At 37.6% G+C, this 12226-nt stretch overlaps 1 protein-coding gene across 2 annotated transcripts in view; it reads left to right on the plus strand.

Annotated features, from left to right (window-relative positions):
• The window catches only part of BBOX1 (gamma-butyrobetaine hydroxylase 1), an 82331-nt gene that overhangs the window by 41784 nt on the left and 28321 nt on the right, over nt 1–12226 (plus strand). The gene's annotated exons all lie outside the window — the stretch shown is intronic.

A 12226-nucleotide genomic window follows, 5' to 3' on the forward strand; every position in this document is an offset into this window, starting at 1 on the left:
GTCTTAAGCAGGAAGCCAGATGGGAAGATGAGACTAAAAGTAGGATTTCTGAGAGAATGAATGGAATTTTTAAAGAATTTAAAAGCCCAAAGACATCAGGTGCCAAGAGCATCAGCTTAGTGATAAATAGGATGTAAGACCATGTTTCTCCAAGCTTTTAATTTAACATTTAAAAAGTACCCAGGGTGGGCCACGGTGGCTCAGCAGGCAAGAATGCTTGTCTGCCATGCCAGAGGACCCGGGTTCAATTCCCGATGCCTGCCCATGTAAAAAAAAAAAAAAAGTACCTAGCTTTATAAATGTTAAAGTTCACTGAAATTTTAACTCCTCAGAATTGGTACAAAATAAAGTTGGGCCCTGGGAAATTGAAACCAGCCACCAAATATGTTTTAAAAAAAGAGATAATGTGAACATGCAGAAAACTTAGTCTAGGCAGCTTAGCAAGTAACAGAAAATGTAACTGATTTTAACTTTGGAATAGAGAGTTTTTGCATAAAAATTACCTGGGAGGTACCATTAATTATGGCTAGTGTAACACTAGCAGGAAACACTTACGTGGAAGTGGGTGCTTGTCTGTGTTCTAAATCTTTGGGGTGATTTAAAATATTTACTTTACTCCACCTCATGCAAGGTGGATACAATTAGTCTTTGACTCATCGAGTAGAGAGCCCTGGAAATGAAAGGGACCTTCAAAATCCAAAGGTTGCAAACTTGTGACACATAAACTGTATTTAGATTTTGTGGGTTTTTGTTTTGTTTTGTTTGGCCCACATCATAGTGAAAGAAAACGGAATTAGTCATCAGTGCTTATACACTGGAAGTTTTTACATTAAAGGTCTGTCTGGATTTCTGACTTTTCTTGAAAAATCACATCTGGCAAATGCTGAGCCTAAATTCGTGCGTGCAACAATATGCTGGGCATAGGTAGAGGCTGTGCCTGGAATAGAGCACATGCTCACTCTCCAGTTTGCCAAAGTTCCACCCAAAGACCTGCAAAAGCCCTCTTAGCTTTTGAGTTTGCCACCCCTGGCCTAGATTAAGAACCTTCCTGGAGGCTAATAAACAAGCACAAATATTCAGTTGCTTGCCCAGATGATCTGAGCAAGTGCATTCATGGCCGAAAGATCTGCTCTAAATTTGACCACACAGTCCTCCCCACCCAAGAACTTACTTTTACCATTAACAGACGGGTGTGGATAATTTGAATCTCCTCTACACCTGCAAGGATTGCCTCTGGCGTTCAGCAATAACTAAAGACAAAGGAAAGAGGAGGAAAAGACTTGGAATTTATAAGAACCTCAACTGTACTATTTGTTTTCATTCTCACCACCACATTCTGAAGGAGATATTGTCTTCTCCAGTGCACTGATAAGGAACCCATAGAATTAAATTACTTCCCAAGTTCCTACAAAGTAGTGACAAAGCCAGAGTTTCAGTCTGGGTCTGTCCTATTGAGAGGTTTTCTATTTTATTTCACTATCAACACTGTGCAGGAAGCACATGAAAAAGATGCTTTTAAGCACCAGACGAAATATTTCAAAATAAATCTCTAATATTTTTTTACTTAGTTTTCATTTTCTGACGATAGATTCTTTGTATCCATTCCAATACATTTCACAATTTCATAACAGTGCTCAAATTTGGTGGCTCTGTATTGGCGCTTTCCAACTCCCACCCCACCCATCACACTAAGGCTCAGGATCTTATTCCTGATTTATGATCTAGGTTTGGATTTGTTTTTGCAGGCTAAGGGTCTATAAAAAGGCCAGATAATTTGACCACTGAACTAATATTATGAAATGCATTGGGATAAACACTAAAGGTCACGCCTCCTTCTACTATCCCATTTCCTTTGTCCAGGTCCTCCCCATCTAACCAGGTAGGTTTAACCTCTCCTATTTCACACTCCTCAGATGATTTACATTTCTTCCCTGAATCTCAAAGTACGCCACATGCTGAGTAATGCCCTTCTTGCTACTTTACCTCCACTTTCATTATTGATTTTCCAAGATCTCTCAATTGTTTTAAACTTTCAGTTCCTTACCTCAAGAACTTACAGAAGAAAACTGCTTTATGGTTGCCGTTTTTTGCTTTAGTTTGCTTATTTGTTTTCTTTTTGTTATTTTGTTAGGAAATGAGAAAAGTGAATACTTTTACTAGGGAAACCTGTAGCTCATAATTTACCCTCTTTTCTGGCTCCTCTTCACAATAATGTGAGAAAGCGATATTTAAATTTAAGTAACATGAAGTTTTGAAAAGATGCTATTAAGAACAGTCATTCTCAACCTAGGTTGCACATTGGAATATATAATTTAAAAAATACTGAAACCTGGGTCCCATCCCAGAGATCCTTTTTTAACAGGATTGGAATTTGGCCTGGGTGCCAGGATTTTTTAAAGCTCTGCAGGTGATTCTCACGTCCAGCCAAGCGTATGAAGCACTGATTGAGAGAAAGAGGCACTTTGAGAGAAGGCAGGTCTCAATTGGGATTGAACTTGGATACTTTACATCCTCTGAATTCTCATAAGTATATACACTAAATGGTAGTCATCACGTCCTCCCTTCTGCTACGGTTTCGCCTGGACAGGGCTTCTCTTAATAACAGGAGCAACAGCTGCTTAAAAATAGGGTCCTTTTCTTTCGTATCTTTGCTTCCCCACTTGCAAAGTGCCTTACCGTTGTTTGATAAATAAGTGGCTGGTGAGGGAGTGAATGATGTGAATAAATGAAGGCAAAAAATAATGAAGAAGAGAAACCGCCTAGAACAGAAGAGGGATAGAGAAAGGAAAGTGGGATCAGGGTAAAGGTAAATGTTTCTTTCCATGAAAAATTTTCAAGGAGTCTGGTGACTGTTCTTGCTTATATGACAAAAGAATAATAGCTTGGCTACACATTAGACATGCCTCCTTTGGGAAACGACAACACACCTAGCACTTTTTCCATTCAAGCAGCGTTACTAGTTTGGGGAATTTTAAATGCATAGTTCTAAAATGAGAATGAGGATATTTTTGGCTTTTGGCTGTCTTCTCAGTTGTTAAATGGTTGTTGGATAAACAGAAACAGATTCCAGCATCTTGTGCAGCCTTAGTATATAGTGGGCAAGGCATAAATGCTTTTAAAGAACTATAATGTGACAAAATTTAATAAAGTAATTGTTAGAGCACCTCACAATTATAAATTATGTTCAGCTACAAAATCAAAATGGTAATAGATTTGAGGGCAAAAGTACATATCATTTACCACAGCTGTACTTTGTCAGATGATTGTCATTCGTTTATCAGTACATCATTTAGATAATGCTGGTGTTTTTTTCATGCAACCATGTGAAATGCTTAGTAACTGTACTGCCTCTACAATGAGGAAAAGGTTTCCAAGAAGAAAAGAACAAAAGCTGGTAAAGAAATGTCCACTCTCAATTTGGTCAAATATAGAGAGAGATGGAGCCATATATTAAAGGAAGATTTAAACCTTTGATTTAGGGCAATGTAGTTTTTACAGAGTGGAGCCAAAGAAACTCAGCTCATGTCTTGGCCCCAAAATAAATCAATAAAAATAGTATTTTGGAATCTTTTTGGGAAAGGTGATGTTATTGAAGAAATTATATGAATTTTATGACTTGCTTTAACCCCAAGGAGAAATAGTCATTGCAAATTATACTCTACTTATATACTGCTATTATCAATGATTATGCCAAGAATATTTTCAAGAGAGCAATCCACAGAGTAAATTCCGAAGAAAGTGCAACTGCTAGCAATCAAATAAGTCAAATCTTGATCTGCAAAATCACTGGTTTACTCATCTGTATATCTATTGTTCTTTGGATACTAGTATCTGCAAAGCACTGTGCTAGGTGTTTTGTTCTGAACTAGATTTAGGTTTAATTTACGAAAAATTATCCTTGGTGATTGTAATATGCAGATGAATATAAATACTCAAGTTGGCTTCATTTAAATAATCCAACCCAATAAAAATTCCCTAAAACCAAGGAACAGATGCAAAGTAAACCTGGACTTTTGACATTGCAAATAAGAGAACATTACAGAGTCCACACGAGCCAACTGCTGTTAAAGATGATGTATAGCAAATGTTCTAAGAAATGATCATGATGATGAATATGCAACTATGTGATGATATTGTGAATTACTGATTATATATGTAGAATAGAATAATCAAAATAGGAATGTTTGTGTTTATTTGGTGTTTTTTTTTTGTATTAAAAAAAAAGATGATGCATAGCTAGAGGATGATGCTTTCCCAGCATGGTGCAAAGTTGGGTCAAGAAGGGGCAATACCCACCTAATGATAGAGAAAACAAAGCCAGATGCTCCTTAAAACCAATGTGTAAATGGGTATGACATATACATACTATATATAAAATATATACTATAGAAAGCATAGTATAATTTATGTATATAAAATTATGACAGTGTAATCCCATTCAGCCACTTTCCCCCCAGCTGCTAATTAATCCAACTCAGACACAAGTCATTTTTATCTTTTGCCACTCTTCCTGTCACTAACCACCCTGCCAAAGTGAGCTGGTTAAGAGACAACCGCAGCTGCAGTCCCGTTCTCAGTTGTTTGTTCTGGACTGCTGTCCTCCCTCCCTTCTTAGACCCTTGTTCCCTGCATAGACTTCCCTTGGCTTTTCCATCTCCTGGCCTCTTATTCTGCTGACAAAAAACTAGTCCCAAACCTTCTTCATTTGCTGGCTGCCTTTGAGGCATCCCCAAGCCCAGGCATTACAATAAAACCAAATAATTATCTGACTCCTCACCCAAGGGATCCAGTTTTGCATTCTGGATGGTCCATTAGAACAGAAACATGGAAATTCTCCTCTCTCCACAAATTCATAACATAAAATAAGGCAATTTCTAGTGTTTGTGGAAGATTCTACTTTCAGTGGCCATGTGTGTAGTGTGAAAGAAAAAGAACCATCGTGTTAGAAGAGAGCACCGTTGTTTGTTTGCTGGTTTTTAGTATCATCTGGTCTTTAGAGACTATAATTCTGATAATACAACATTGAAAAATTTACATGGTCTTCCCTAAAGAGACAAAAATTATATTCTGAAAATCCCCTTTCTGATCAGTTGGGCAACTAAATAAACTGGCTAGGTCAGGGTATTGTTATTTACATAAGCCCATGTATGTGTGTGAGTGTGAGTGTATGTGTGAGTGTGTGTGTGTGTGCCTGTGACCCACATATGGGGAGGGGGAAATGAGAGAAAGAGAGAGTTGTCAGGAGGGGGAGGCCAGTGTCATTTTTAAAAGAAAGTGTTAGCTGCTATTATTGCATCTTAACTTGTCATCCTGCGGTAATTCTGTTAGACACAATAACCTTTGAAACTAAGACCTGTACATCTCCTTGCCCCCACCACTGTCAATGCTGAGCTCCTTGAAAGCCCCTTGGTGGTCTCATCAGCACTGTACCTTAAGGAAAAGCATCTTGACTGTCACCCAGTTATCTCTTAGGAAATTTTAACGACAGGAAATGCATTCTAAAATTTTGAGGACCTCTATTTAGTGAAGATATCGATGATTCTTTCTTAGTGTTTTCCACACTTCTCAGCCCTTGTTCAAAAATTCACCTCATGAACAACTCCGAGCTACCCTTCTTCAGATCAGAATATCAAGCAGTAGAGAATAAAAGCTTCAACCTTAGCTAGTAAGTCTACTTTCTTTCCAAAGTGGAGCCCCAAAGTTCAGATTTGCATTTCTCCAAGTGTGTTTCATTTGTTGGCACAAACGAGTGTCATTAATACATGTGGCAAGGGTTAGATGAATAAACATCAAAAGGTGAAATGTTTGCAAAATATTTTTCTGAAATACTAACTTCAGGAACGAAAAGAGGAGGGAGAGGGACAGGGAAGGAGAGGGATAGAAGAAAAGAAACTCACAAATGTTGTGGTAGTCAAATTTTATCCTCTGAAGACATGCACGGAAGCTGTGTAATTGCTGAGTAAAGCTAGTAAGGCCACAACTTGTAGTAGAAACATACAAATAAATCATTTGGAATACTTCTTTCCGAAGAGTTTAGGATGGAATTGAGAAGCAAACATCCCCAGAGCATCTGCATCATGTTATTGCTCAGAATCCCATAGGAACCACAGGGGAAAATGTAGTCATAGCTTTTTGTAGGTGAGAAGGTGACCTAAGCTTTTCAGGTAATTTCTCAGATCTCCATTATTCTCTCTGCTGAGTAGTTGCTCACCCTTTCTGCAGGAGTGTTTTAATACCTGTCATGCCCTTGGAGGCCCGTAGATAAAAGTTTGCTAGAAAAATGTAAAATGAGACTGCAACTGGCCCGTTTTGCCTCTGCATGAACACCTGGCATGCAAGTTTCATACAATGAATAAAATACAGTCAAACAGAAATGTTTCTAGTGGGCTGTTTGTCAAATAAAAAACAGCCAAATCGGTTAAGAATGAACAATATTGAAATGGCCTCTGGGGAGTACAGCTATATAATCTTTCCAACATCCACTGGATTTCTGCTGGTATTTCTGGAAGATGTGTGTAAGCCAGCCCAGCAGCATTTCACACATTAAGTTGTATTAGAGACTGAGGGTGTATGAGTGAAAAATATTATTATTCTTTGGCATCTGGCCACCTAGAAATTGCTTCTACCATTAGCAAAGCCTCCAAATCTAACTTTAAACAGCTACTTGCTTGACATACATGTTACCAGAAAACATTTGCGAAATGTTGGGGATTGAGCAGGAGAGAAAAAAAAAATAAGTTTATCTCTTTTGTTAGTTTCCAGCCAAGAAATTGCTTAAGAAAACCACTCAGCCCTTGGTGAATAAAAAATAATAATAAATAATAAAAAATGACTTCAGGGTAGTGAATAACCAACCTTAAAGCAATTCATATTTAGGAAGAAAATGTGTTTGCATTCTGGATTCACTTGTAATTCCATCCTACTTTGTAAAAAATTCACACTGAGATTTTTTTTTTAACTTTTTTTATTAATTAAAAAAATTAACAAACAAAAACATTAAGATATCATTCCATTCTACATATACAATCAGTAATTCTTAATATCATCACATAGTTGCATATTCATCATTTCTTACACTGAGATTTCTTAACGGGTTGTTTTAGACTCAATACTAACCATGGTGTTTGAAAAGGAAAAAAAACTTCAAAATGTGTATTCTTGTGAGTATTGAGATTCTTTTAACCAAAGTAACAAGCTATGGTCTTTCACCCATTGTGAAGGCCAGCTTATTTTATCAGCCAAGAGTCAGTCTCTGGAGTTCCCTTTTTAATATTAAGTTTCATAATAATTAATGCTGCTGCCAGAAAAACCACTTGAGAATGACGTCACCTCATGAATGAAAGGAAAAATAATTTCTGCGTCTCGTGCTTCTCTAGAATTCATTTGAGGAAATGTATGAGAGTCTTCTCAACAAGCCTTCTGACCCCTTCTTGCTTGTTCTGTTAGATTCTTTACAGCCAGGACAGGCAGCTGGCATTATTGGAATGGGAGAAAATTATTTTCAATTAAGCACCTTTGATGTACCAAGCGTTGAGCTCAGTGCTTTGTAGTTATTCGCTAAAATCTTCACAATTCTGATTAAGTATCATTGTCCCCATTCTATGGGTAAGGAAACTGAGGTAGCAGAATCAGACTGCAAACTCAGATTTACTTAATTCAACAGCCTGCCGAGTTTTCCTTTACAGCATCTGCTGTGGCTGTCTCTTGTTCTCCAAACATTTCCCCCATTGTTCTTAATGCCATAATTGCTGCCTGTCAAATAAGGCTTCGATTCATATTTGCAACCGAGTTTCAAAGAAATATTACAGGATTCTATGGAAACTTTTCAAACTAAGTCACAATGACAGCTCCAGACTATTCATTCTCTTCCTCGGTTTTAAATTCAAATTATAGCCAACTGTTAATGCAAAGGGAAAAGAGGATTGACACCAGATGGGATAACTTATCACAAGAGAAGTTATTTCAGTCTTTTACCTTTAAAAAATGTCTAAACCAGGATCCCTGTCTTATTCCAATAAAAATAAATTAAGCATAATTTGATCGCCCCACTCAAAAAAAAAAATAAATCACCAAACTACCACATATTGCTTAATGTGGAGTCTTATGAATTACTTCTTTTTTTTTGCAATGCACTACATTGTTGGATTTTCAGAGTAATCGTCTTGCAACTTTGTTGGGAGCAAAATCTCTAACTCCTTTCTTATGTTTGTAGTAGGAGTTATCTTTCTATTCCTATTGTTCTAGCCACAGTGATAAAATAAAAATCACTATTTTATTATTGGGAGTATTGTTAATCTTTAAAGTAAAATTTAAAAGAAACTTACTGTAAAATATAGCATAGATACACAAAATCATATAAAGCAAATGTATAGATTAATAAGTTATAATAAGGCAAACACCCATTAGCCACCACCCAGGTTTAGACACAGCATTGCCAGCCACGCCAGAACACATCCTCAGGTCCCAGCAAATAATAAACCCCTTTTTTTCTCCCCAAATGTAACCACCATCCTGAATTTTATGGTATCCATTTCCTTACTTTCCTGGTTTAGAGTTTTATCACCCAGATGTGCATCCCTTAGCAATACAATTTAGCTTTATTTTTTCATTTTACAATATCTTTTTTTCTCCTCTATAGTATGTTCTCCAAATAAATATATATTTACTGCAGAGCGCCAGTCCTGTGTCAGTGTCTTTCTAGTCAGTTTGGTTGTCTGAAGCCCATCTCTTACAAATCCTTCAGGAAAAACTTATGGGAACAATATCATCTGAGTTCCCACATGTTGACAGCAGTTAAGAGCTTTACACTTGAAAATCAGTTTAGCTAAATATAAAATTCTTGGTTCACAGAATTTAATATGTCATTATGGTTTTTTTTTGTTTTTGGTGTTTCGTTTTGTTTTATTTGGGGATGGGTAATCTGATGTTCTTTTCTCTATAAGTAATTAAACAGTTTTATCATCTTGTGCTTGTGCTTATTTCATCTTATATTCCTTCTGGTTGAGTATCCATCTTTTTTAACAATTTTTTTCTTTTATTTCTTTCTTTTCTGAGTAGCTCACTCACTTTTGAGTTTCTAATTTTATGCATGTTTTTTTTTATAGATTGCAAATTTTATTTAAAGTCTTTTTGTTTCATTACAGACGGCTGGAAATAGAAAATAAAGAATAAAATAGAAAAACAGACTATGTTTCATCTTTTGGAGGGTTTGTCCTTCTTTGCATGTGTTGCTTGTAGGAATGCTATTTTGCTACTTATTCTTTTTTCTTTTTTTCCTTAAAATAATTTGATGCGAGATTAAACCTTAATCATTTCCTGTTGCTCATTTTTACCTGAAATTAGCTTCCCTTAACTATTAGGAAGAGGTACGATTCAGAAACCTTTATAAACTTATGGTTTTAAGCTATATTTCAAAAATAGGGCTGGTAATGTTCTAAGAATTTCTGGTTTCTCTCTTTCATTTGTGTCTGAATCTTTGTTTTCTATTGTCTTTATTATCCCTGGGCAGCTCGACATGAAGTCTTTTTCTCAAGAAGGAAGCTTTATCGTGGAAGGGTGTTTTGTCTGATTAGCTTTGAAATTCACCTATCCCAGACTGCTTTGATTCCTTACCATGGGATCTTTTCAATCAGCTACTATAAGATCCAGAAAATCCCCTCCCAGGTTTGGCTACCATTCTCAAATTGCCATACTAAACTTCCCAGTGAACACCTGTTGATGATTTGGAAAATTTTCATATCCATCAGTTCCCCTATTTCTCCTGGCACAGTTGCTGATACTACATAGATCTTGTGACTTTTAAGGGGTTTGTCCCTCTCCACTCATACTTTGGGATTCACTGCGATGCCTTTTTACCTAATCTTGATATAAATATTGTCCATGAATTTTGGATTTTGCTCTATAGATGATCTGTGAGGGAAATTTAAAAATCTGTCAGCATCATCACCCAGAATCCTTCTTGTGTACTTTTAATCTTTATGTCACATGGATATTTCATATTGGATAGATGAACTGAGTAAGAACAATGCCAGATATAAGGAAGGTTACTTTTATTTTTCCAGTTTATGTTTGGGGATATTATTTCTCAACTAAAAATGATATGAAACTTTTCATTTTCAGAAATGAATACAATGTCAATGAATGTCCATACTACAAATAGAACTGAAAAGATGACCAAAACACAATTCCAGCAATGTTACCAAATGTTGTTCACAAACAACTATGAGCACTTCCCCTAGAAATAAGGCAATAATGCCTTATTTCTGATGGCTAAAATAGTCATGTTTTAAATTTACCTAAAATAGACAGCTTAGGCCAGGATTAAAGTTAAAAGTCAACTGGGAGGATAGTTCTGTGCCAAGATGGCAGCTTAGAGAGGTGTGGGATTTAGTTCGTCCTCCAGAGCAGCTAGTAAATAACCAGAAACAGTACAGAACAATTGCTGGGGCCACGTCAGTGACCAGACACACAGCGTACCCCAGTCTGGACCAGCTGGACTGGCTGCAAGCCCCCCAAGAATTGTGAGTCCCCCAAGCCGTGGTGGCCAGCGCCCCTCTCCCACAGGCTGCTCCCCAAAGGGGAAAGGAAAGGGACTTTACCAGCAGCAGGGGCTGAGTGCAACTAAGTGTAGAATTAATTCACAAATTCTGACTACTGAAAATAGGACCCCGGCTCAATTGAACCTCTAGAGGTTGCTGATTCTTGCCCCAGCACTGAGGGGGCAGGGCTGACAGGAAAAGAATAAAAAAAAAAAAAAAAAAAAAAGGAAACAGAGGGTTTTTTGGATCAGATACGTGTAATACTTGAAAGGGTCTGGGCCCTGAAGGAAAGGGGGGGGCACATAGAATCTGAGGGGACACAAAGCAACATACCAACTTATGCTCTTGATTGTCAAACTGGAGGAACCAGGGTCCTGCTCTGAGAAGGATTTTTCTCTCTCTTTTTTGTGGCTGTGATTCTACAAAGCCTTGACTGCCTTTGGATACAGCAGCAGGGCTTCTCAGGCTGCACTGCCCCAGGCATGGGCAGAAACAAGCTTGTTTGAGGGCTGGTCAGGAGCCTGTGCCTTCCTCAGGAGAGGGATGGGGCCCAGCTCAGGTGGAATCCCTCCCTCAAGGAATTCAGACCCCAGGGTCTGGAAAATTGAAGTGATTAAAGCCAACCTACAACCTCTCCTCTGCTTCAAACACACCCCCTGCAGGGAGAGTCTGCTGAAGTTAAAGGTACCACATCCCCTAATCCTGGTGGGACCCACAAGCAGACAAGCACCACATACTGGGCAGGATAGGAAAAACACAAAGTCCAGAGACTTCACAGGAAAGTCTTTCAACCTGCTTGGTCTTACCCTCAGGGAAAACTGATGCAGGTGACTCTTTCCTCCTGACAGAAGGCCAGTTTGGTCTGGGAAAATCTGATTGGGATCTATAACAACTAAGTAGACCCTCTTAAGGGTGAGGGGCAGGGGAAAGGCACCATACACGCAGGGCAAGAAACAAGAAAACAAGAACTGAAACATTATGATCTGTTAAACAAAACCTAAGCTTGTGGTCCAGAATAAGCAGAACTGAATCTCAAAGAACAGATAGACAACAAAGTCATCCAGCAAAGAAAATCCTAGTTGAAAGAAGTGAAAACAATCTCCAGAATAAACTAATTAAGGTAATTAAATGTCTAGATGCCAGCAAAAAATAATAAATCACACTAAGAAAATTGAAGATATGGCCCAGTCAAAGGAACAAGCCAACAATTCCAATGAGATACAGGAGTTGAAATAATTTATTCAGAATGTTTGAACAGACATGGAAAACTTCATCAAAAATTAAATCAATGAATTGAGGGAGGATATAAAGAAGGCAAGGAATGAACAAAAAGAAGAAATCGAAAGTCTGAAAAAACAAATCACAGAACTTATGGGAATGAAAGGCATAGTAGAAGAGATAAAAAAAAATGGAAACCTACAATGTCAGATTTCAAGAGGCAGAAGATAAGATTAGTGAACTGGAGGACAGAACATCTGAAACCTGACAAGCAAAAGAAAATACAGAGAAAATAATGGAAAAATATGACCAGGGACTCAGGGAATTGAATGACAACATGAAACACATGAATATATGTGTTGTGGATGTCCCAGAAGGAGAAGAGCAGGGAAAAGGAGGAGAAAACTAATGGAGGAAATTATAACTGAAAACTTCCCAACTCTTATGAAAGACTTAAAATTACAGATCCA

Source organism: Tamandua tetradactyla, chromosome 8 (assembly GCF_023851605.1).
Source record: "Tamandua tetradactyla isolate mTamTet1 chromosome 8, mTamTet1.pri, whole genome shotgun sequence".
NCBI lineage: Eukaryota > Metazoa > Chordata > Mammalia > Pilosa > Myrmecophagidae > Tamandua > Tamandua tetradactyla.